This window comes from Cupressus sempervirens, chromosome 10, assembly GCF_028749045.1.
Source record: "Cupressus sempervirens isolate cs-2001-9-10 chromosome 10, ASM2874904v1, whole genome shotgun sequence".
In the NCBI taxonomy this organism is placed as follows: domain Eukaryota; kingdom Viridiplantae; phylum Streptophyta; class Pinopsida; order Cupressales; family Cupressaceae; genus Cupressus; species Cupressus sempervirens.
Genome location: NC_143127.1, coordinates 418,047,405 through 418,053,404, shown reverse-complemented (window position 1 = coordinate 418,053,404; position 6,000 = coordinate 418,047,405).

Here is a 6,000-nt window from a genome sequence, read left to right as displayed (position 1 = left end):
ATCATCAATTCAAAAAGAACGTCTCGACATATACTACTTCCTGAACAATCTCCCATTTGGAATATAATTTTCTAAGTACCCTCAACATATAAATCCTAAAACCTATTTTCCTTAATAAAAAACATATAAGTCCTAAAAATATTCTCCTCTCATAGGTATATATACTTTTCTTTGAGTTACTCTCCCTCGTAGATATATGATTTTTTCATGTGTTAGTCTCCCTCATTGACATCAATGATAAATGTGTCAATATGCCAATTTTAGAATCTCAAGTACTCTCGTTATTTTTCCTACATTGGATCAAGCCAATCAAACCAATTGCTAATAGACAATGTTCTACCAAAAGATTCACAAGTGCTCTTGAATTGACTCTTCCCAAAGAAACCATTCACCCATATGAGTAGCATCAATCTTCTAGTCTAAAAGTATGAGTATCACTTTGATTGTACTAGATTAATGTATTTTTGTATCAATTTTTGATTAAGTAAAATATAATTTTTACAAGGGTTCCTAAAACCCACCAATTCAAAAAATAAAACAAATTAAGAAGAATAGGTTTATCTAAAAAAAAATTAGAAAAAACCATAGGCCAGGCCTGACCAACAAACGAAAGCAAAATACTAAAGGCCTAAAACTAGGAAAACATAAAAGGCTAGGACCACCACTTAGGAAATAAGATCTTTAGCTAGCTCCTTGTTCTTTAATTTCATCCCTTCCTTGGCATCTGCCTCATCGGTCCTTGAGTGACTATCCTTCAGGGAAGCTAGCTCATCCCTCTTTCTCTTTTCCACTATGCTCTTTCTGATTGGTCTCATAGTTTGTATATATATATATATATCAGTTACTCTAAATCAAGTTGGGATATTACCACAAACATTCATGAAAGGTACTAAAATCTACCCTAAGCCAATAGTTTGGTAAAGATGTCTTCTATGTTTTATTTTGTACAAATATATTTCTATCTAATTTCCTTTACACCAAACTTTTCTCTTAGAAAGTGATAATAGCAATCTGTTTTTTCTTTGAGTGTTAAATTTGATTCTTTGACATGCTCATTACTTGTGCTGTCATAATGATAATAATAGGTTCTAAAATCCCAATACTTATATATATCATCATTTTCTTCATCTATATGATTTTATTATAGTTTCTAGCTACTTCCACATTAATTTCTTCTATTGTAGATTGTGAAATGTAATATTATTTCATTCTTATCTAAGAGAGATCAATCTTCTTCATACAAAGAATGCACCACCAATTATACTCTATTTGTTATCAAGATTTCATTTGCAATCAACATTACATAGATGATGTAGGTAAGGGATGAGGTCATCCCTTACCTTCTATGTACCAAAATTTGAGGTCTAGAGCCAAAACGTAAAACTTGAAATCCTAATTCTCACATTTGAGCCATGTAGCTTTGAAACCTATAAATCTACACCTGCAAGAAAGGAAAAAGGCATTTTTTGAGTAGGGGGAGGGGCTTGATTTGATCACTCCCTAGGTAAGGAATTAGCCTTAAGATGATAAAACATGTGAAAAAGAAGAGAATGCAAATATTTTCGTCATTTGTCAAACCTCCACTGACAGATTTAGATCCACTATCCACAAAGATGTATAAATTCTTGTATATAATTGATAATGTAGGATGTATCCATAGATGAACCTAGATTCATGCATACCAAATCATGGACCCGTGAATGCTGTATTGATTAAACACTTGAATGTTTCTTGAAAACTTGCTTGAATGGGTGATGCCTTAGATGAGTCTTGTTGAGATAATGGGTGTTGCACACATTGCATAATATTGTTATATTGTAGTAATTTATTTTATTATGTAATGTTGCACCTAGATGGATGTTCAACATGGAAAGATTCCCATGGGATATACTTAATGACTTGTATTGTAACATTATGAGAATATTTCATGTAATTATTTAATATTGCGAAAAAGAATTAAGTTTTCAATATTAAATGTGGGGTCAATGGGTTAGGTAGCACATGGTTTATGTAATACCACTTGGTGGTTTTGTGGGACTTGCTACTATATAAGCAGCCACAAGGGCAGTTGTTGGTGTGTGAGGAAGAAGGCAAAAGGAAAAGAGTCTAGTAGGACAAAGCTTGATAGGTTAGCCAAGGGAGCATTTGTGAAGGTTGGAAGCATGGCATGGGATGTGTGGATTCATGCTTGTCCACATAGATTGCTTGGTTGTGGCTATGGCTTTGAAGGCTTCCATGGTTGTATTGCAATGGTGATTTTGCTGAATAATACATGGTGATATGCTTTTGGAGACTAGGTTTTTTTCCCTCAATAAGGGTTTCCTAGGATATATCTTGTGTCACAATTTTTGTGGGTATGTTGTTTATTCTCTTGCATGTGAATTTCAATTACATATTTATTTTAGATCTATTATGGGTTATGTGTAATTGGTTATATTATTTGTTGCAAGTTTTCTTACAATCCTTTCTATCAATGAATGCTTAATGAACAACTTTAGATGATTAAGGATAGTAAATTAATCCTTTTGTGTGTATATAATGACAAATAAGGGGAGAATGACTTCTTTTATAAATATATTTCATACCAAAAACTAAGAAGAGATGACTCAAGAAGGTGGGAAATAACTAAAAAATGCTAAATTAATCCCATGATATAAGAAAAAATGGCTTAGGGAAAAGTTCTTCTCTTATCTCAGTCTCAAGGATGGCCTCAACTTTTACCCCTAGGGAATTTGAACCTTAAAATGCACATCGATATCTCAACGATGAAAAGATAACGATTAGAAAGGAGTAGAACTTGAGAACAAGAACAATGAAAGAATAAGAACATTCATGTACATGGGAGATTATTAAAGGGGTTTCTAAAAGGTCTTGTAATTTGAAATTTGCTATACTATGAAAATATGAAAAGAAGAGTCCTCATGTTAAAACAATCCAAACCCAAGTTTGAAAAGGTTAAGCTCTAGCCATCTCAAGTATACACAAAATAGAATCTCAATGCCAAAAAGTAGCACCTAATCCAAGAATGTCCCAATTAGATTAAATTGAGAGAGAGAGCATTGAAATCACATTACAATTAGAGTGGGATTGAAAGATTGACAAATTAAGAGTCCACCCAGGAGTTAATTATGTCCTTATCAAGATCACCACTTACAATTTTTATGATTAGGCCCAACTTCTTCCTCACACACTTTGCACTTTGTTTACCCTAGAGTCCTTTCTTAGAGCTGCAATATAGATTATCCTCTTCAACATTGTTAGTTTCATCATCCCTTAGAAGCATAGCTAGAATCCTTTCCTAGTTACATCTTCTATCGCATCATGTCTTTTGTATCATCATCCTAGTGGCCATATATCTTATATATTGCATCTATGTAGCATTACAACTATCCCTTTGCTAACACACTTGTCCAAGATAGTTTATTTCATCATTTGTGTTCATTGTCACCTTGGTCAAAATGTTGGGATCCATACTTGATTATCTACCATCATCCTACAAATCTCACACATATCACATTATATCCACCTTTGATACCAAGATAATCCTCATGGTCCTATAGGCATCATGTGCTTAGACTAATCCTACACCATCAGACTATCTTCCAACATTGGTCACCACCTTTAGCCTCTTACAAAATCTATGATCATAGACTTTGTCTACTAGCTTACATCCACTATCATATTATCTTTTTACACCCCCATGTCTAGGTTATAGTGTCATTTCATTCCACCAATTGCATCTCTTAGTAAAAGGAAGGAAAGGAAACTTCTCCATATCCTCTCAGCACTAGAACTAGTGCATGTCTCAATCCTAAGAAAACAACAAACATGCTAGGCCCAACATCTCAAGATCCAAAATCCAATACCAAAAAAATCACGACTTCACAACACATAGATTTTCCCATAGAGGTATTTATGTTTCCCTTAGAATGCATCATTTGTTAGGGAAATCATCAAAAGGAATAAAGATACCATCAAGGCTAATTTCCAAAGAGTAGACATTGCAAGTTTTGACTTTTGGTGAATGTGGCCATCTAGCACTATCATAGATCCCAACCATCCACTTTACAAAATGTCCATGTCATGGGAACCCTTAGATCTAGAACAACCCAAAACTGAAAGTCATCCATTGATACAATAAAATAATAGATCCTTTTGCTACATCTATGCAAAATAGTACTCTTATCCCCCAAAGAAAATCATCACCCATCACACCATCTAAAATTTATACAATGTTACAATCAACCACCGCATTACTAGTTCCATCCACAAGCATTCCCATCACTAATGTTGCTATCGCACAACCCATATTGATGCCTTTGAACATTTCATGGCCTGTCACTTTCCAAGCACCTAGCCAAAACACTACCACCCAACAAACCCCATATGCATCTCTCATTATTTCCATTAGAAATTTTTCCAACATGACCCAACAAGGTTCATGATTTGCACCCTAATACATTACAAGGATGCCATCCATGGGGCTTATTACTCAAACCACCCCACTACCTATTACTACTTCCACTTTATCTACAACAAATCTGAGTATGTCCACATCATTTTTGTCTACCTCATGGAGCTTGAACCAAGCAAAAATACAAGTTGTAGGAAACCCTACCTTCACCCCTATTGTGCCAACTCCACTACTGACAAGTTCCCTTAAACATGTCCCTAACTACTTCATAATGCCACCACTTAGAAGTAGTTGCACCTCCCAGTCATTGATCCAATAGAAGAAAAGGGTAACCTCCCCTACCAACTATGTTATATTGCTATGTCATAGAAGAAAATGGTGACCTCCCCTATCAACTATGTTATACGGATTGAAATTTTAACTCACTTGAAATTGATAGTTTTCATCTCCCACCAATTTTTTTTAAAAAAAATCTATTTTAATAGGAGAAACAAAATATATTATAAAAGATAACTCTCTCCTCTAGAACACCATATAATTTTTAGATTTTTTTAATATGATTTAATATTTTTTTCGTCTCAAAATTGACATTTTTTCAAGTGTCAAAATACGTGGTTGTGTAATTTTTTAATTACAATATACTATATCTAATTAAAACACTATAAACTCTACATGACAATAATCTTGACTCTGAGCTCTATAAAATGGTGTTTATATGTTATTAAAAAAATATTCTAAAAGATAGTAAGAGTTATCAAAGTGCCACTTTTCTAAAATAATTAAATATTTCTTTAGTAATTGGATACAGTTTAGTATAAAACATGCATTTAATAGACATTTCAAATTGGAAAAGTGTGTGACTATATATAACTTAGCTAGAATGAATTTATCTAGATCATACATTTAATTTTTTTTAAAAAAAATTAGATAGAAATACTCAAATTCAGTCGTTCTGATAAGTCAGCCTGAAAGGTGACACAGCTTTGTACTTCTACCCCTCTAGTACGATCTTCCTTCAAGACTAGAGAAATCTAGATTCTTTAAAAATATCTTCTTTGTGTCATCTATTATTTAGAAATGTCTTCAAAATAATGTTGTACCAACACTATGTTGAAGAGAGGCAAAATGTAGACACCTAAATCTGATCACATAAATTCATAATAAAATTTAGGCATCTTCTAAAGAATATTTTAATTAAATATTTAATATTTAATAATTTTAGTATTATCCTCTAATTAATTAATTATATCCCAATTAATAAAATAGCAGACAACTAATAATCTAATATATTAATAAAATCCTTGTTCCTTTATTAAATTAAATAAATGTAAAACTCATTTAATTTAATCTCCAAAACTCCTTTCTATTTAATTAATTTAATCCCTCCACCAACAAACTCATCCTCTAAACCAACAGTTATTGAAACTCAACTCATGCACCAATAATTCCTCTTTAAATTAAATTATTTATTTATTTAATTAATCTCATGCACCAACAATTCCTCTTTTAATTAAATAATTTTTTTATTTAACTACATGTCATGCACCAAATATTCATCTTTTAATTAAATGGTTTATTTATTTAAT